The sequence below is a fragment of the Leptonychotes weddellii genome, chromosome 12 (genome assembly GCF_054177405.1).
Source record: "Leptonychotes weddellii isolate Sample4059 chromosome 12, ASM5417740v2, whole genome shotgun sequence".
NCBI classification, from domain to species: Eukaryota; Metazoa; Chordata; class Mammalia; order Carnivora; family Phocidae; genus Leptonychotes; species Leptonychotes weddellii.
The window spans coordinates 82969543-82990936 of NC_138380.1; the positions used below are offsets into that span (position 1 = coordinate 82969543).

The 21394-nt window shown below is 43.8% G+C and overlaps 1 long non-coding RNA gene across 2 annotated transcripts; it reads right to left on the minus strand.

Annotated features, from left to right (window-relative positions):
• Positions 1-915: 915 nt before the first annotated feature.
• LOC115944291 (uncharacterized) lies at positions 916-19074 on the minus strand. Of its 2 annotated transcripts, none has more exons than XR_014139056.1 (6): positions 18939-19074; positions 17323-17411; positions 17033-17085; positions 6989-7075; positions 2291-2478; positions 916-1540 (listed from the first exon to the last, which is right to left on the minus strand). It is a non-coding gene; the product is annotated as an uncharacterized LOC115944291 (long non-coding RNA). The 2 variants fall into 2 exon arrangements; XR_014139055.1 differs by having other exon boundaries at positions 17313-17411.
• Between the last annotated feature and the right edge of the window lie 2320 nt (positions 19075-21394).

Below are 21394 nucleotides of genomic sequence, written 5' to 3' on the forward strand. Positions count from 1 at the left end.
TCTGGATGAAAAGCAAAGAAGACAAAGAGCGGGAAGAAGAGAAATGAGAAGGATCACGATGAGAAATGAGAAGGATGAGAAGGATCGCCCGGGAGAAGGATGTGCGGGGAGGGACCCGGCTGGGATAGGGGCTGCAGGGAACCAGAACCAACGTGAAGGAGTAAAGTAAAGAAAGGAGAAGGGGGGAGTTGGGGAGGAGAATGAGAGTCCTTGAGCTCTCACCAGGACCCCAGAGAGCCCTTCACACCTGAAGAAAGAGGGCCTTTCTCCAAGAAGATTTTATACTTTACCCCTTATATCCACATTGCCTGCAAGGGATTTCTGAGAGGGGAAAAAAGCCTCCAGTCTTCAACAAACACCAAAAGTTTGAGGAGGATGCTTTTAATTAGTTTCTTCACCTCCAGAGTGAATGGTGAGTCTTGTGCTCTAGGCAGACTTCTCTCTCTGATCCTACACACTTACACACACACACTCACACACACACTCACACATGCACACACACACACACCACACACACACTCACACCTCTCCTTTGGGAACTCCCGACCCCTAGCTTTAAGCATCTACAGCGCCGGACTTTGCCCCAAGGTGGACGGACTGCCTGGAGCCTCATCTTCCTCAGGAACGGTGCCCAGTGCCTTGGAATCCCAATACCACTCCCCCCAGAAAATCTGTTTGTCCTGTGTTCTCTCCTAGAAAAAGCAGTTTAAGATTTGACCACTTCCAAATGAAAAATCAAATTGATTATATCACTTTTCAAAAGAAAACTTGAGGAAAGAAAGAAAGAAAAACAGATGAAGGGAAAGAGGGAGAGAAAGATATAACCCTTGCTAAGAGTCTGCAAGGTGCAAATGCTATGCTAAGTGTCTTAATGCATTTGGGCAGCCGTAACTTAAATACCATAGACTAGATAGCTCGTAAACCACAGAAATTTATTTCTTATAGTTTGGGAGGCAGGGAAGGGGCAAGACACTCCTTGGGGCCTCTTCCATAAGGGCACTGATCCCATCCCTGAGGGCTCCACCCTCATGACGTAATCACCTCCCAGGGCCTCACCTGCTCTCACCTTGGGGGTCAGGGTTTCAACACATGAGTTGCACGGGGACACATTCAGGCCACAGCACTAAGTATTCTGCATTTGTCTTCTCATTTATTCCTCAAAACAATATAAGGAGGCGGATTTTATTACCTTCTTTTGAAGATAAGTATACGCAGGCTCAGAAGCCTTAGATCATTTGTCCAAAAGCACACAGTTAACTCAGAACCAGATTTGAATCAGATCTTCCGGGCTCCGAGTATGAACATGAGAAATGCGTGTGATGGGAGAGAGGGTCCTAAACGTGAAGGTTCCTGCGCCCAGCGCTCCCCGAAGGCAGTCTGAGGAGCACCTCTGAAGAATGCCAAGCTCCCGCCTTCATCTGGGTTTGGCTTCGCCTTGTTTGCAGACGCCATATTGTGGCCTATTCCTGTCTGACTTCTTTCTTACGCTTCTATGCTCTCCAGACATATTTCGGGTATTCTTCAAGGCCTTCATAAAGCTCTGCAAAAAACAAATAATTGAAATTTGTTAAAAACTCCTTAAAAAAAAACCATATAAACTCATTAAAAAGAAATGTACTGACAATGTAGATTCCAAATTGCCCAGGACAAGGTTGGCCCAATTGCAAGGACAGCTGATGGAAGAATAGTCTGGGTCTGAGCTGCGAGAGGGGCTGAAGCCGGGCTCCATTTCCCCAAATCACACTGGATCTGCCACTGGTTTCCTGAATGATTGGGTCAGATGGTCAGTTGTTACTCAGCAAAGTGTGATAATAGCATTTCCCACAAGGTGTTCTAGAAAGGTTTTGAAGTGCTTGGGTGAAAAGAACCATAATACAATCTTCTGGGGGGGTGGTGAGTGGGGGGGGTGGTCAATACCTCATCACATCCACTTTTCAGTCCCTTTTAAGAGCAGCTGATGTGCGTCGTGCTCCAGGGCTGCTGACTCGGAAGGAGGAACTGTCACCAAAAGGACTTCAGGGCTTTTTGAAAACAAAGAGCCCCTCCAGGAGCTCACTTCCGGGCCCCGGTGAGGCCCTCCAGGCCCCAGAGCTCCTCTTGCAGGATAGCTCTGCCTCACGCCACACCAGCAGTAAGGGCCTCGGAGCGCAAGCACACCTGGAGCTGTCGAACAGCCCTGGGTTCAAACCCCGGCTCCACCACTAAGTTGCTGCATGACCGCTGGCACATTATTTCAGTCCTCTGGCCTCTGTTACCTTATCTGTGGAGTGGAAATAATAGCGGCACCCACCTCAAACTTCGTCACTGGGAGCAAACGAGATAACAGATAGAAGGTGCCCAGTCAGTGTGAGTCTTGACTCTCGACGGGATTAGCAGCAGCTGCGGCATCGTCTCTCAGCTCGTGTTCATCTTGTCTCCTCCACGCGCCCTTTCTCAGGCCCCACAGAGGTTTGGGTGGTAGAGGGGATCACTTTGGACCTGGTAGAATGTGTGGGGAACTTCATGTTGTTGGCAGAAAACCTCTCCACGTCACCTCCTCCTCTAGCCACTAGCCACTCTAAATCTGACATTATTTTCCTTAAAGCCCCGACCAGTCACCCCCAGGACTTGTGAGGCACCCTCCATCTTCCTGTCTGTAGGATTCAACCAGGCCACTGTCCCACGTGAAAACTGAAGGCAAGACTCCGCACAGCTGCACGCAGGGAAACTATGGCTTCTATGTCAGAGAAGACAGAGGACTTCCTCCTCTGCCTCTGTGTTTCCGCTCTTTACAGAATTTGGGTCCTTGTTATGGGATTTAGGAGACAGCAGATTAGGAGGGAAACTGGGGGAGAGATTGATATTTGCACAAGCGTTTGACCAGGGCTGTTCCTAGGGTGTGTGGGGCCCAGGCAAATATATAACAATTATAGATAAACAATTTGAGTCACCAAAATCTGCATACTAGCACATCTGGCAACCCAATTTCAGACGATCTCATGAAAGAAATACCAATCTTGGGGCACCTGGGTGGCTTAGTCGGTTAAGCATCTGCCTTCGGCTCAGGTCATGATCCCAGGGTCCTGGGATCGAGTCCCGCATCGGGCTCCCTGCTCATTGGGAAGCCTCCTCCCTCTGCTTGTGTTCTTTCTCTCTCTCTGACAAATAAATAAATAAAATCTTAAAAAAAAAAAAAAAAGAAAGAAAGAAAAAGGAATACCAATCAGTCAGCAGGAGCTATCCAATCTCCAGACCACCCTCCTATCTGGGTCCTGGTCCCAGTCCCAGTCTGGGGACAACGTCACAAGCATGAGGCTCAGATCTTCTGGAGCATCTGGTCAACCCTACACGAGTGATGGCCGTTGGAAGAAAGCCCTACAGGGGAGAAATCAGCACCAGAGCCCACATGGTCCTAGTTCAGGCCCAAGGAGTACCCCCTGGATGGCACAGCTGACTCCTGCCTGTCTCCAGCATTGGATGGGGAATGAGACAAGTCCAAGGAAGGCACTCCAAAGAGCAGAGTCTCCAGAGGCACAGGGCTGGGCCAGGCCTCAGGACAGGTCTCAGGACAGGACTGCGTTTGACACCAAAGCCTCTGTCAAAGTTTCCCTCTCAGAATCAGGCTCGGAAGGAACATTGCTTCTTTCTTCTCAATGTGTGGACAATGTGGGGCTCTCCTAAATTCTAGGCCAGACAGTCTTTCTCTTTAGGTTACTCCTGTATCTCAAGGACCATAGCTATGGACCTAGTGCTATCACCATGAACTATTTACCCTATTAGCAACATGGCAGATAGAAATAAAAACAATTAGGATTAGGGGCACCTGAGTGGCTCAGTTGGTTAAACGACTGCTTTCGGCTCAGGTCATGATCCTGGAGTCCTGGGATCGAGTCCCACATCGGGCTCCCTGCTCGGCGGGGAGTCTGCTTCTCCCTCTGACCCTCCTCCCTCTCATGCTCTCTGTCTCTCATTCTCTCTCTCTCAAATAAATAAATAAAATCTTAAAAAAAAAAAACCATTAGGATTGAATCTAGCACAAGGGGAAGCCAGCTCAATTCTATCAGGAACTATTTGCAAATTCATTGTTTCTTCTTGGAAAGTTATAAGCCCAGACTCCCGCACAGGCCTGCCCCTAAACGTTGCAGGCCTAAGGCAATAGTACAAATGGAGACCCCTGACCCACACCCCATTCATTTCTCTCTTCTCTCTTCTAGTTCTACTCGGATCATATGCATATGGACATCCCAGCTCACCCAGCCTATCTCTATCTCCCCCGATCGTGCCACCCACCAGTCCTTGGCCACCTTTGGGTACACAGGTGGTACTGTTAGCTCTTACTCAAAAGGACAGAGCTGGGAAAGACACTCACACAGGCCTTAGCAATTGGGCAAGGAATTCTGGTGTCCCTGGTACCTAGAATATGATTTTGAAGTAGGGGGGCATGGACTCCACGTGGACACATCCCTTGGCCTCCTGGACCTCTCATCCCATGGGGAAGGTACAGAAGGAAGAGTGCCAGAGCCAGGCCCATGAAAGCACAGGACCAGTGCAGAGGCCCACCTGCCGGGGTCTAAGGGTAATACACCCCAGCATAGGATTTCCAAACCCATACCCCAATCCCTACTTCATTTTTCAGTTTCTACTTCCTCAACCTCCTTCAGCCCACTCCCCAAAGGCTGCCTTTCGCTCATGCATAAGAATTCCTACTTCCTATTTTTGAGTCATCCTGAATCTCACCTTGAAGCTGGTGTTATACAAAAAAGAAGATATTATATCTTTTTTAAAAGTCTACGTAACCTGAATATTTATGATATGCCACATCAAGATGTCCTGGCAAAGAAATGTAATTCTTGTCACCCATGGCTACTGAAAAATGACTTTCTGGAGACACTAGTGGCACTTTTTATCTTTCATAGGCTGACAGATAATGGGATTGCAAGTTTCAAGCAGTAATCTCATCTTATTGTGATTTCAGGGGAGCGGGGGAAGGCAACGTAGCTGAGCTCTACAGAGGACTGAACAGACAAGCAAAATAACATTCTGCAACAAGAGGTTCCCGCCCTGGAAGAGATCTGAGGTGCCTTACACTCCTTCGAGAGGAACTGACATTGTTCCATTTCGTGATTGAGGATATCAATGAGGAAGTGAAAGAGTGGCTATGAGATTCACTCCAGAAGTCAAACCCGGGCTGGCAGACTCCAGAGTCCAAGTTCTTTTACATTACGTGATATCACAATATGAAGTCTTAAAAAAAATGGATCTGATCTTTCTTCTCTTTATTTTTTTTAAAGATTTTATTTATTAATAGAGCGAGAGAGAGAGAGCACAAGCAGGGGGAGCGGTGGCAGAAGGAAAAGCACTCTCCCCGCTGAGCAGGGAGCCCGATGCAGGGCTCGATCCCAGGACCCTGGGATCGTGACCTGAGCTGAAGGCAGATGCTTAACCGACTGAGCCACCCAGGCATTCATCTTTCTTTTCTTTAAAGTCACACAACACTTTCCATATAATTTCCTTGTGGTGGTTGCAGCATAATAAAAAATAGTTAGCCTTTGTCCCCAGTTTCTGGCACTCGGGTCCTAAAACCCTTGGAATCTCCAAAATGATGAGAGTCTTGTGCATGCTAATGAGATGACTGGCGATTGGGGTCCCCTAGATCGCTTCAGGATGGGGACCAGTCTCCAAAATGACCAAGCCTTGATTAGAAGCTAGGAACTTTCAGCCCCACCCTCCAACCTCCAGGAATGGGAGGGGGGTTGGCAACTGAGTTTAATCACCAATAGCAGATGATTTAATCAATCATGCATATGTACTGAAACCTCCATAAAACCCTTAAACAGCAGAGTTCACAGAGCATCTACGTTGGTGAACGTATCCCCATGCTGGTATGGTGGTGCACCCCAACTCTCTGGAACAGAAGCTCCTGTGCTTGAGACCTCTTCAGACCTCATCCTATATACCTCTTCATCTGGCAGTTCATTTGCATCCTTTATAATAAATCAGAAAATGTAAGTAAAGTGTGTTCCTGAGTTCTGTGAGCCAGTCTAGCAAATTAGAGAACCTAAGGAGGGGGTCCTGGGACCCCCCCCATTTATAGCTGGTGGATCAGAATTATGAGAGGCCCCGGACTGGTGACTGGCCTCTGAAGGACGCAGGCAGTCTTGTACGACTGAGCCCTTGACCTGTGAGGTCTGCACTAAAACGAAGTAGTGTCAGAATGAATGGAATCATTGAACACCGAGTTGGTGTCTGGACAATCAGAAAATTGGTTGTTGGTGTGGAAAACACCCCAATGTGGTTATCTGGCACTGCCCTGTGTTATGATCATTTGAGTTGAGGTTTTTGGTTTGGGGTTGGTTTTTTTTTTTTTTTTTTCTTTTCTTTTCTCCTATTGGTTCTGTTTTCCCTGAGAGCCCAAACCGGGTCTTATTCATCTTTGTATTTCTTACAACACCTAGCACAGGGCCTGGCCCGCGATGAAAGATGAATAAGCAATGTTGAACACGTTCCAATTTTTTGCGTTGACTTCTCCTCGGATCTTTATGATCGTGCGTGTTTAGGAAGGTCGAGCTGGGCCGTGCTGGACTTTGGCGTGGAGTGACAAGGCACTGAACCACAGCATTCACCAAGGATGTGTGTCCCCAAACTCCTCACACAGAATGATGACTAAGAATGAGAAGGGCTGCAATAAGCGGTAGAGACTGGACCCCACAAGGGGGTCCTGTCACTAGGTAATGACTCAACCACAATGACCTTATAGTTTCGGTGATTCAAGTTCATGCCTCAGCAACATTTTGCATTTTACCTTATAGAATGGACTTCCAAATCACACTCAAGTGACTTAAACATAAATGTTACAACCATCAACGGCCGGAGTCTACTCTGTGGGAAAATTGCTGCGCATCTCAATCAACTGAGAAATGTACGGAATATACTGAACTAATAAGGGGGAAACTCCCCAAGAGCTGACTTACAAGTCCTCCTCAGCCTCCCAGCTCACCTCCCAACTCACCTGGACCCCTGACACAGTTCTGTGTCAGCAACTCGTCCCAGCTCCAGCTGCAGACTTTCCCCTGTAGTATTTGTAGATCAATTGCAACTGATCAGAAAAAGAAAGAAAAATGAGCACCTGGCCTTCAACATTTTCACTGTAGAGTCTTACAGCTGAACTTGAATGACAAGTTCAGTCTCTCCTTGGGGAATGAAAACCTTCCTCCTTCTCCTCGCCTCCTCCAAATCATGAACAATAGCTGTAAAAGAGAGAAGACTCAGAAACCCCCAGCAGATCTCTGGACAGGCTGGGGCAGAAGCAGGGAGGAGATTTTAACTGCAATTCTGCAGGCTTTGCAGGGCTCATCCTCTGGGGAATGGCCAGCAGACCTCAGCAGTTCCCACGTCTCATGTTGACTCTGGTGGACTTCAACCCATATTCTCCACCAAATGCCAAACCACAGTACACTGAGCAGCAGAGAGCAAGCATCCAACAGACACATCAGAATGACTCAGAGGAATGGTTTCCAAGCCTTTGTGACCCCATATCTATTTCCTTTATTAAGGAGAAGAGAATAAATAAGGGAGGGGAGGAGAGGAAGGGAGAGCAGAGAAGGGGAGGGCAAAGGAGGGAAGAGGAAGAGAGGGGAGGAACCAGTGCAATGTGTAAGACAGATGCCACACTGCACTGCCTCTTAGCCATCCCGGCCATGAACATGGGAGCCCACCAAGACTCCTATTCTAAGGTGCAGTTCTTTAGTTCAGCCTGGGGAAGTTCATATTGGTTGTAGCAAAAGATTCAATAAAGCAAGACCTGCCCAAGCTGCCAGAATCGTAACCACAAAAGACCATTTTGTGGGTTTTGTGGCCATTTTCATTCACTCCCTGGACCAGAGTACATTGGACTCCCTGCAGAATAATCTCCAGTACATCATTCAGTCTATTCTCAAATGCCTCAAGTAGCAGGATTTTCACAACTTCCCTTGGGAAGTTATTCTTAAAGTCGAATGGCCAGGGTGTTTTTCCTTGATATTGAACATCCATCTTTCTTCTTCTTAACTTCATCCCTGTTATCCTGTGGAATAAACTCCTGCCCTCCGCATTGTCTGTTTCCCTTAGCGTTTACCGATGCATTTCCCGAGCATCCTTACTATACCATTTCAGCCTCTCTGCACTCAAGCCTCAGAGATCAAGAAACGGCTAAGGAATGCAGTGACAAATAAAGGCTCTGCCATTTGGCGAGCATAAACATAAATGAGATGTGAGCCCAAAATCTCAATAAAGAAGGGATCATCATCAATCCACCCTCTACGCAGAGCCCCACGACAATGGGAGAATTACTCGGCAGTGAGCGATGCTCTGCCAAGGGGACCCTGTTCTCCCCGTGATTCATTTTCACGACCTAATGAGTTCTCCCTCCCCCAAAATGAGTTTATGAAATGTCAAATATATCTTATCATATGTATCTTTAATTGCATTCACCACACTTGGTATACTTTTTATCTTATTGTGCTATGCTGCCTGGTGTATAAATTCTCATTGCACAAACTTGGGAGCGTCGAGAGCTTGCCAGCTCCTTGCTGCAAGTAGAGGAGTCAAAGTGGGCTCTGAGAGTGGGCTGCCCAAGAGGACATTAGCCTTGTTACATTAGCCTGATGAATGTGGGGAGACTCAGCTGTTTTCTCCCTACTTTTAGAACCCTTTTTCACAATCCAGAAAAACTCCAGTAATTAAAAATGGCTACTCAACCCCCTACTCAAGTCAAGTGAGTCTCCCTTTGTCTCCTGTCCACACCTCACCTCCAGCACACACCCTGTTCAGTCCAATCTCCTTCAGATCTCTTACTATGATGCCTCACCAAAATGTCCTTTTTCTCCAGCGAATGGTTACCGGATTTTATAGCTGGACAGTTCTTTAGTTGAGACTTTTTTTTCTTTCTGACAAGACAGCTAGAGACCTAGAGAAAAGTTGGATCTGATACTCCGTTTGGTGCACTTCTTTTTCCTTCCTTAAGAAAGATGTTCATTGGGGGCACCTGGGTGGCTCAGTTGGTTAAGCGACTGCCTTCAGCTCAGGTCATGATCCTGGAGTCCCAGGATCGAGCCCCGCATCGGGCTCCCTGCTCAGCAGGGAGTCTGCTTCTCCTTCTGATCCTCCCCCCTCTCATGCTCTCTCTATCTCATTCTCTCTCTCAAAGAAAGAAAGAAAGAAAGAAAGAAAGAAAGAAAGAAAGAAAGAAAGAAAGATGTTCATTGAACACTTACCATACAGCATGGAGATAAAAGAAATAATCCCTACCCAGAAGGAGCTCTCGAGCTGGTGAAGGCAAAGGACAAGTGAAAAGAAAATTGTGATTGTGATCAATATAATGCTATGCTCAAAGAAGCACCAGGTACTCTATGAATATAGAGGAGGGACCCCAAATTCAGCGAGGGAGGCATCACTCTTTTCCCTCTTGACCTCCCTTCAAGCCATTCTCCAGATTGTAGTCAGAGTGAGCTTTTAAAACATGAACGAAATCAGGTCATTCCACTGCTTAGAAAACGTCAGGGACTTGTATGCATTCAAACAAAATCCGCACTTCCCGTGTGGGCACACGGTCATGCAAGGTCTGGCCCTGCCCTCCTCTGCACCCCCACCACCTCCTTCACTGTCCATGGCCCACCAAACTCAAGCTCCATTACTAACCTGCTTTCAATTCCGAGAATGCACCTGGTTCTTCCTTCCTTCACAGAGCCTTCCTACATACTCATTCCCCTTTTGTTCCTCCTGTCTGAAATGCTGCCCTGAATCCTTTCCAATGAGCATCAACTCTCCCTGCAGCATCACCTGGTGTACCCGGCTAGCTCATTGTCATTTTTCAGGTATCGGCTTAACTGTCACCTCCTCAACCTTCTACTTACAGCAGATCCCCATCCCGCCCCCATGTCCCATTCCCACCCCAGTCACTGTCGTTGTTCTCTGGTTTTTCCCTCAAGGCAACTCGCACAATTTTTGCTATATATTTATCTGTACACTTCCCCGTTTAGTGTTTGTCTTTCCAAACAAATGCTGCTAGCAATTAGTATGCTAAAAGATAAACAGAGGCACATTAAATTTTTGAACAGTTTATCTGAACAACTATTGATTTGACTCAGGCAGTGCCAAACCGAAGGTGAGTAGAGGTGCTCCATTGACAGAAGATAAGGGAAAGACTTTTATAGAGAAGACACAAAAACATAGCAAAAAAATTACTTGATTGGCTATAATTTGAATTGCCTGATTTAGGAAAGCCTAGTTGGTTGTTTGTGATTTATTGTTCTTAAGTTTCAATTTCTTGACCTTGAGGCATTTACATGACTTGACTCTGGCTTGGGTTTCAGTTCGCTTGCGTAGGCTGACAAGACAGGCAGCTTTCCGTCCAATGGCTGCCTTGTTCAATTACTTCAAAAACAAAGTAAGATTTTTTAGACAAAAATCTCTATGAAAACAAGGATCTTGTATGTTTTATACACAAAATGCCTAGCTCAGTGCCTTCATGGACTGGCTCAACAAATACTTGTTGAAAGAATGACTTCTTGGGACGCCTGGGTGGCTCAGTCAGTTAAGCGTCTGTCTTTGGCTCAGGTCATGATCCCAGGGTCCTGGGATCGAGCCCCACATCAGGCTCCCTGCTCAGTGGGGAGCCTGCATCTCCCTCTCCCTCTGCCTGCTGCTCTGCCTACTTGTGCTCTCTCTGCCTCTCTCTCCAACAAATAAATAAATAAAATGTTTTTTAAAAAGTAGAAGAAGAAAGTGATTTCCTGACCAGGTGACACTTGAGCTGAGTTCTGAAGGACAGGCAAGAGTTGGTTAACAGGGGAGTGGCATTGCTGGCACCTGGTGAAGCATATGGGAAGATCTGGAAGCATGACCACATAAGAACCTGATGTTACTAAGTATGGCTTGAACATAACATGCAAAAGGAGGGATGGTGGGTGATGAGGCTGGAAATGCTGGCCAAGGACTATGGACACTCTCCTGTAGACCAGGGAGAGCCAGCGAGTGGTTTTCAAAGGAGCAGTAAGATAGTCAACTTGTATTTTATAAAGGTCACTTTGGAGAAAGGGTAAGACCACAGCCAGGGAGGCTACCATAGACACCCAGGGGTGGATAACAAGGACCTGCAAAGCATGATGCAAGAGAGATTTAGAAAATCAGATGGGATTTAGTGATCAATTAGCTGTTGGGGTGAGGAAGAAAGAAGAATCTGAGATAACACCCAGAGAGATTTCTGGCTGAGGCCACGGCTCGAAGGGTTACCATTAATTTTGAAGCAGCGTCCTAGAAATAACTTGGTTCTACTGTATTTCCTTCAAGGACGAAGTGAAGATTCACATACTTCATCCTACAATGATTTTCTCCTGCTCTGAACTCCTCCAGCATTTCTTTTTATAAACTGTACAACCTTCCCGAACAGGATGGATTTACTCATATCCATCAGGTCCCTACAGGAAACAGATGGCACCCTCACAAGGAGTAATTGAGAAGAGTACATTGAATATTTATTTACAAAGATGCAGGGACAGTAAAGGGAGATCAGCGGCAGTGAAGTGCCACCGAGCTAGGAATGGCTCATCAGTTCTCCAACAGGCCCAGCGCATGCCTGCCTCAGGGTCACTACCTTTGTTGCTTTCTCTGCTGGAAATGTTCTTTCCCCAAATATCTCCATGGCTCACTTCTTCACCTTCTTAACTCTTCACTAAGATGTCTCATTGGCCTGGGCTATTTAAAATTGTTCAAAGGCAAAATAAAACAAAACTTCTCCCCCTTTACCTCCTTTATTTGTCTCCTAATCATGTATCGCAACCTATCATACTATATGTGTTACTTATTTACCTTACATAAGATAAAAGTAACTGCTCTAATCCTTGCTGTTTACACACGCACGCACATACACACAATTATACACATATTTGAATTATTATCCAAAATATTTGTGGCCCTTCCCTATGGGCCACAGGAAGGATTGCATTTCCTACCCCGTAGCCCTCAGGCTTGGTCATGTGTGTTTTTTGGCCAAAGGTATGTTCTACTTCCAAACAGAAGCTTTAAGAGCCATCATGTCTTCCGCCATCTTCTTTTTCCTTTGCCATGAGAATAGTGATGTCCCTGACAGGGACTACTCCTTCAACCTGGATCCCAGAGTGAAGATGTAAAGCAGAGCTACAGTCAACCCCCAGCCAGCATGTGATGCAGGTAAGCCACTTGCTTTACTATGGAACACCACTGAGATTTGTGGATTGTTTGTTACTGCAGCATATCTTAACCTAAGCTGTCTAATACAATATACAAAAGATGCAGCTGTTTGTGTGTTTTTCAACGATTGTTCAGAACATAAATATTGCTCTTACTTCCTCATTTCATTGTAACATATCTTGGATCCTAGGTTCTCAACAACTAGGTTAAGCTGCCTCTCCATGTCAGAGGCTTGCCCTGGAAGGAAACAATATAACCAATCTACGGACCATGAAGACATTGCCATTACAGCTTTGTCAGGCTAAGTTAGGGTTGGAGAAAGGAGTTTTGTGGTCTCAGGTTCAGTGTGCATCTTGTAACTTAATACTTATCCAGTGGTTATAGGCAAAGGGCTATCAATAAAGCTGATTATGAGGTTTAGTCAGACACTGAACTTAAAACTATGTTTGGCCCTTACAATTTTTCAAGCCAAGATAAAAAGTTCTTTTCTACCATCTGCATGCATCCCCATCCCCTGATTCTATCAAACTGAGGATTTTTTCATTTTTTTGGTTTTCTTTTCAGGAGACCTAAAGGAATTTCCAGAATATAGTCTAACAGAAACACCTATGTACTGTGCCCTAGTTGAAACCAATGCTTTCCAAAAATGTGACAAACTTACTTGATCATAGAGATACCCAGAGAGCCTTATAATAATCCCAAGTCCCCCTTTTTAGCAAGAACCAACACTCCACTTCTCACCCTCTACTATGAATTAGGCATTGTCTCTAAGGCTCCCATGCAGCACTTATGAAGCAATATGTTAACATTAAAGCTCTCTCTTTGAAATCATCTTCTTTCATTTTGAAAATAATGTGCTTGTAATACTAAACCGGGAAAATTATACAAATATTTTTAAGAAGATAAATTAACCATGTTCTCACACCTCAAACATAAGCACTATAAAATGTCGATGCATTTCCTCCCTGTCTTTGCTTTTATGCATATGGTTCTCTTAACTGGGATCATATTTTATACAATTCACTTTGTCACTTAACGTTATAGCCATAAGTATTTCCCACATGTTTAAAAAAGTCCTGGCATTGTATTCAACTATACAGATATCACAATGTTATCTAGCTATTCCCCTTTACTTGAATATTTTAAATAATGTTGTACTAAATAAATAAATAAGTATAAAAAAATAATGTCTAATAAGCACCTTGGTATGTAAATTTTTGTTCACAGTCTCTAGTATTCATTCATTATTTATTTAGGGTAGTTTTTTTTTTTTTTAATGGAATCACGTGTTAAAGCCTACATAATTCCTTTGTCCAACCCTAACCTAGCCTAACGAAGATGTAATGGCAGCGTCTTCATAGTTCTAAGGCTTTTGATGTATATTGTACTAACTGCCTCTGAGCCCAGATAACAAGGAATCCTGCCTTAGGACACACATCAGAAGGCCACCGACGTCAAACACACACACACACGCATGCACCACACACACATGCACACTCTACATTTGTTAAAGAACATGTGGGTGCCAGAATCAATCAGTATCCAGGCCCCAGGGACACACAGCTTCACCTCTCTTTCCAGACATCCTTAAAACATAAAGGAACTGCATCTGAATACCTGTAAGATCTATGAGTTATGCCGTCAGAGATGGACACTTCTCTGCAGGGGTAGAAAGCACATAGGTAAGAGAGAGATAAGTTAACCTGACAAGCCCTTCCTGTCAACATCAATGCAATAGCTTCTTAGAAAAGAAAGTACCATTTGCTAGTGGTACCGTGTGCCTATTTTCCAACTTCCTTTCTGCTAAATGTACAGCTCCTGACATACTCATAAGTTGGTGCTGTCTGCACCTTGAGGAGGAGCACTTTGCAATATTAACCAATTTATACGGCTCTTAAATTTGAGACCACATGGGTAAGGTATAACATGCACGATGGATGATAACAATTCTTTACTTAAGCAACTTCATGGACATTGACATTGAACAATTTTGAGTAGCTTTATTTTCATAAAAACATTTACTAATATTTAGTTAAATATTTAAAATTAAACTAAAATTTATCTAAGTAAGTCTTATCCGAAAGTCTGATAGTCAAGGGCACCTGGGTGGCTCAGTTGGCTGAGCCCGGCTCTTGGTTTCAGCTCAGATCATGATCTCAGGGTCATGAGATCGAGCCCCACATTGGCTCCGTGCTGAGTGGAGAGACTGCTCTTCCTCTCCCTCTGCCCCTCTCCCTGCTCACACTTGCTCAAGCTCTCGATCTCTCTCTCAAATAAATAAATATTTTTTAAAAATAAAATTCTGATAGTCATTAATTATAACTTTCCTTTTGTCTTTCAATTTTATTTTTTTAAGATTTTATTTATTTATTTGAGAGAGAGAGAGAGAGCATGAGTGGGGAGAGGGGCAGAGGGCCAAACAGACTCCCCGCTGAGCGGGAAGCCCAACACTGGGCTCGATCCCAGGACCCTGAGATCATGACCTGAGCCAAAGTCAGACGCTTAACTGACTGACCCACCCAGGTGCCCGCCTTTTAATTTTAAAATAATTCTGAATATTTTAGAAGAAAAACTACTTTTTAAAAATATATATAATACATAACTCTAATTTTCCATTTCTTTAGTTTAATTTACATGTGTAATGGGGATGTTTTCAGATGTATATCCTTTGAATACAATTACATATTTTAAATATCTAGATAAATGGCATATGAGCTTGCATTTATACTTTCGGCCCAGGCTCCCAAATGTCAGAGATAGGCCTACAGCAAAGGATTGACAGATTGCTCTCTACCCACAATATGTGAGCACACATTTTCCCACACCAAGTTTAAATCTTACTTCCAATAATTCTCAGTGATTAAGTAAAAGTTTTCATTTCTATCGCTTTGATTACTAGCTAAGGTGAACTTTTCAAATATATGTTAACTAGTCACTTATAATTTCTCTTGAGGTAATTTATCTCTTCATACACTTCGCCCATTTTAAATTTAGGGCATTAACATTTTTTCTTATTGATTTGTGTGAACACGTTACATATTAAAGATATTCACCCTTAGTCATATTACTTGCAAATGTTCCCCAAATTATCAATTATTTTAAGTTTTTGTTTATATTTTTTTATAAACACAAAATTCTAATTTATCTGTAGTCAAGTCTATCCATCTTTTCTTTTGTGATTTCTCCTACAGATTTTATGCTTAAAATACCATTTCCCACTCAGAGATCAGATAAATATTAATCTTAATTTTTTTATAGTATTTTCACTTTTTAAACACAATTCACTCATGCACCTGGAATTTATCTGGGCATGATATAAGGTCATGACTTGCATTAATTTTCTTCTATGTACCTATTTACATTTCCACAAACTATCAAATACATAGACCAATCTTTCTCAGTGACTTGCAATATTTCCTTTATTGTGTGTTAACTTTTAGAGTTTGCTTCCACAAAAATATATTCCCTTCTACTCATCTATGAGTCTATTCCTGAGCCACATTAACTAATTATTGCAGAGATACGATATTCTAAATTTCTCACCAGATGAGCCCTTTGCTTTTCATTAATCTTCTTTTCATACTTTCTCCCATTCTCATCTTTCTATTCTTGCAGGTGAAGTTTGGAATCGGTCCTCAACTTGCTGCCCTTTTGGGCCCTGCCTTAGCAGTAGCTGGGTACCCTTGACTGGAAGTAAAACCAAAGCAGAAGGCCACCTGGCAGAGGTATGGGAGTGGGTAACCACTAAAAATCATTCTAAATCTATTTAGTAGTAGTTGTCTATTTACTCCAAGATTACTTCTAACTCTAAAATCAGTCTCTGGACCCACAACTATTTTGCTATATATTGGAAAGTGCATGGCTTGTGGTCAGATGGACTACCACATTGACCTTAGACAAGTCAAATGACCTTAGACAACTTACTTAACTTCTCTGAACCTCAGCTTCCTTATCTGTAAATAGAAGTGGGTTAAATCAACCTCACAGAGCTGTTGGGAGAATTAAGAGACCATGTAGGTAAAGCAGCCAGCATGGGTCCCAGCATATGGTGAGTGCTCTGGAAATGTTAGCTTCCTTCTCCCTTTTTAGCATTCCTGCTATGCTACTCCTGGAGCATGCTCCTAGTCCTGCTCTGCATCTTTCAAGGCATTAGGGTGTCTTTGCAAAATAGATTCTGCTATGGTTTAAGTGGATATGGCCCCCAAAATTCCTATGTTGAAATCCTAATGCCCAATATGATGGTTGTAGGAGGGGGGGGCCTTTGGGTGGTGACTAGGTCATGAGAACAGAGCCCTCATGAATGGAATTCGTGCCTCTAATAAAGAAGTCCCAGAGAGCAGCTTGTCCACCTGCTGCCATGTGAGAACAAAATGAGAAGTTGCCCGTCTGCAGCCCAGAAGAGGGCCTCCATCAGAACCCAACCAGGCTGGCACCCTGATCTTGAACTACCCCCCTCCAGAACTGTGAGAGGTAAATTTCTGTGGTTTATAAGCCAGCCAGTCTGTGTTATTCTGTTATAGCGGCCCGAACAGACTAAGACAGATTCTAAGATTGATTCCTCGGAGCACTCAAGGATGTCACATGGACAAAAACCTTCAGTTTTTGTGGAGTCCTGAGGCACCCTCTTTACTTCCCTGTTAGGACCATTCAGCTAAGTTCTTGCCTGCGAAGATCCTTCTGCCAGTCACAGAGAAGTGTGAATATTTTAAAGGATTCAAGCCAGCTCGTCGACATGTTCCCCACTTCTATATGTATATGTACTCTTTGACTACTAACAAGATGGATCCTCCTCAGCCAGGCAGAGAAAGGAACTACTAGCCTGGATGATTATCCCAGAACTGACACTAACCTGGAACCAGTTTCCTTTTTCCATGAGGGCATTACTCCAACGATGGGAATTATCTGTTAAAAAAGAACAAAATAGAAATGTAAGGTAAAGCCGTGTTCTCCCCAAGTTGCCCTAAGTTAGAGCCAGAAATCTCTAGGCAGAGCCAACAGTATCACACACTGTAAACTAGTCTTTAACAAGGTCTCATCAACCCTGCCCGGCTTCACCCAACCTTGGCACAAGCCCTCATCCTGTTTCAGAAAAGCCCCAGCACACTCAGCCTTGATCCAAGCTGTGTTACCTGTTGTTACCTCAGAGTTGAGCTCCACGCTGACCTCCCCCCAGGCTTGCTGTAGGCACTGTCCCCTCGACAAGACTGTGAAGCAAATGGTTTCTGCCTCTGTGGTATAATAAAAAGTAAATAAATATTTGGTCTTTGTCCCTGATTCCTGGCACAGAGCTCCTAAAATCCATGGAATTTACTGTCTTTTGTGTGCTCGTGAGGTGACTCATACTGGGAGCTGGTCACCAGAAAAGCCAACCACATGACAAGAGGGTTAGAACTTCTACCCCACCCCCACCCCCACCACCAACCTCCAGGGAGGAGAGAAGGGCTGAAGATTAAGTTCAATCATCCATGGCCAATGATTTAATCAATCGTGCCTATGTAATGGAACTTCTTCCTTAAAAATTCCTAAATGAGAGGTCAGGGAGCTTCCGGGTTGGTAAACACACCAGTGTACTAGGAGGCTGGTGCATTTGGAGAGGGCATGGAAGCTCTGCAGCCCTTGTCCCATACTTTGCCAGATTCATCTCCATCATTTGGCTCTTCTTGAGTTGCACCCTTTATAATAAACTGGAAAAGTAAAGCACTTTCCTGAGTTCTGTGAGTTATCTGGTGAATTATCAAACTTGGTGGGGGGGTTGGTCATGGGAATCCTCAAATATGTAGTTGGCTGGGCAGAAGTGTGGGTCACCTGGGTACCCCACTTGCAGCTGGCATCTGAGGTAGGGGCAGTCTTGTGGAACTGGGTCCTTTAATTTGTGGGATTTGACACTAATTCCAGGTAGATAGTATCCAAATTGAATTGAGTTGGACATCCAATTGGTGTCAGAGTATTGGAGAACTGGTATCAGAAAACATCGCACAGTCCCAGACTCTCTACTCCAACCCCCACACCCCAAGTACCACCTAACCTTAACCGTGTTCCTTGGAACCCCAGAAGTACTCCAAGAACTCCATGAATCCCAAATCCAAAACGGGCCCTAGGCTATGAAACTGTCCCTTTCCCCTCTCATCTCCCCTACCCACCCCACAAGAAATGTCTGTATTCTATGTCCTGTGCCTTTCCAAGTCTGTGCCTTTGACCACCTGGAATGTTTGCCTTCTTTTCCTGTAAATTTGAAGTCCATTTCAAATGCCTTCTTAAAGTCTCATCACATCGCTCCACCAAATGTCATCTTTCCCTAATTTGGAACAATTAATCTCTACCTCTCTTTATATGCTTTAATGACATATCACTTTCTATCTTATATTACGGTTTTCTGATGTTCATCGTTTATTTTCCCTACTAGACTATAAACCCTTTGCTGGCAAGGAACTTGCAGTCAAGTCAGAGAGATATATTGTGATCCTTGGTTGAATTATCTTTGTATTCACAACCTGGCTTTGTATTTGGCTCTTAGTATTCACAGAATAATTTCATAAGTGAGTCAATCAATCTCAAAAGTGCTATATGAGGTAGCAAACCTACCTCAAGAGAATGATCAATGAATTGAACATGTGCAAAATCTGAAGTAAAAGGTCTGTCCCTTTCTACACATGGGGCTTGTGCTAATCAGGGTTCTTCAGAGAAACAGAACCAATAAGATATATATAGAGAGAGAAAGAGATGTAAGAAGAGATTTATTTTAGGAATTGGCTTACTTGATTATATAGGCCAACATGTCCCGTGACCAGGAGAGTGGGAAATGTAATTCAGTCCAAGTCCAAAGGTCTGAGAATCAGGTGAACAATGGCAGTCTGAGTCCAAAAACCCAAGAGCACCAGTATCTGAAGGAAGGAGAAGATTAACATTTCAGCTCAAGCAGAAAGAGCAAATTCACCCTTCCTCTGCCTTTTTGTTTTATTTAGGCCTTCAGTGGTTTGGGTGATGCCCACCCACACCCACCCAAATTGAGGGCAATTTTCATTAATCTGTCTACCAATTCAAATGCTAACCTCATAGACACACCTGAAAAAAATGTTTTACCAGCTACATGGGTATCCCTTAGCCCAATCAAGTTGAAACATAAAATTAACCATCACAGGGCTCATGGGGAAACCAAACCTATTTGACTGTGCTTATCACCCAATTTATTTTTTGCCCAGAATCCTGGTTTAGGACCAAAGAAACTGGAATCTGAATGAACCCCCAAAGAATAAAAGAAATCACTGAGGTCTTTCCTCTTAGTCAGAGGACTACTGCTTTTCCGTCCTTTGCTCCCAAACCTCGAAAGCTCCAGGCCATGCTGAATTCTAAGAGCAATTATGAAGTGTTTTTTTGAACCTGCAAACCACAAACCAACTTGTGTGGTTAGACAACCTCCAATATCCATCCTCTGATGATTTGGGAAGAAGTGAAAACTGTCTCACCAATATTTGGTGACTTATACTTTCCAAAAGAAGTTACAAATAGAAAATGTGCACACTTGGGGCACCTGGGTGGCTTAGTCGGTTAAGCATCTGCCTTCGGCTCAGGTCATGATCTCAGGGTCCTGGGATGGAGCCCCGCATTGGGCTCCTTGCTCACCAGGGAGCCTGCTTCTCCCTCTCCCTCTGCCTGGAGCTCCCCCTGCTTGTGCTCTATCTCTCTGTCAAATAAATAAATAAAATCTTTTTTAAAAATGTGCACACTTTCAAATAAGGAAATATGGCAAATTCTACCACACCCATCATCCCTGAAGACTGAACAGGATCCCTTGCTCTCTCCCTATGGAAACTATCACAGCTCCAGGGAAATGTTTTTCCTCTAAACTCAACAGCTGATGAGAAGCTCTGAAGAAGAGAATTAGGAAAGGAACCAAAAGGAAGACCTGAACACTGATCTACATTAAGCTGACTCAACTAAATTAAGTGGTAAGACTCATCTGCTATACTTCACTATGCAGAGGGATGCTTCCATTTTATTGCTGTAGTAAATTCAAACCAGAAAGCAACATAATATTGGCATTTCAATCCAGAAGCCTCTGAAAAATACACACAAGCACACACTCTTACATGCGTGCTCCCTGCCCAGGCCCCTCAGCTCTGTGCGTTGAAAGCTTTATGAACGAAAGCCTGCAGGATATCCAGAGACTGCTGACAAGATTCAAAGGGATGGAATTTTACAAATCCTTATAAAAGAACCGGGAGCCCTTGCCAATGGGAATTTGAAATATGTTCCTCCGCTCCTTTGGCTATACAGAAGAAAAAAATCATAAACAACTTGCCAAGAACATACGTTCCTACAGAACATATCACCCTCATGCTAAGTGTTCACCCTCCTCTCTTTTTAAGCACTAGGAATCAGTGACATTACTGGGATAATACAGACCTGCCTGGCACCTTCAATCACTTGGCAAATTATAGAACAGGGCTATGTCACTTTAGCTACTGAAATAAGGAAACAGACTGACATTACCAAATAAGCATGTGCAGTGCAGGCGTATAAGAAATGGGGCAATATTTCAAGTGCTTGGGAAGTGACAAATTTTATGTTGAGCCACATCCACTGCAGGGCACCACATGATATTTCTTCAAGGTGCAAGCATTGCATGAAGGTAAACTGTGCTGTGCACATTGGTAAAACGTTTATATTCCATCAGTTTTTTTGCCAGAGGAAAGTAATAGTGGTGCTTTGTACATATGCCAGATGAATTTTATTATAGAAGCCACAGCTTATTTCTAAATAAATTATTAAATCATCAACTTTTAAATGAAATGGAATTGTCTGCACTGATCTCCCAGCTAAAAGATGCTCTTTAGTAGAAAATGACTGTCCCAGAATAGGAGAGTTAATTCAACTACATGCTTCAGAAGATTGTGGAAAGGTAAGAAAACCAGTATTTATTCAGCAAAATGCCAAGCTCTGAGTAGACACTTGCTGTGTGACTTAGCTAATACCAATGTACAAGAAAAGAACAATTACTCCCATATCAGAGATGAGAAAATTCCAAGAGGCTGGATCACTTGCCCAGAGACATGATGCTAAGAAGTGGTAGTAATGAGATTTGAAAATCTAGGTCTTACTAAAACCTAAGCTCATTTAAATGCCATATGCTAACTCCCAACCTGGACAAAGTAGGCCTAGATAATCTTGCCCTGGCTTTTCAAGCCAAAATTAAATATAAGTAAGTCACCTG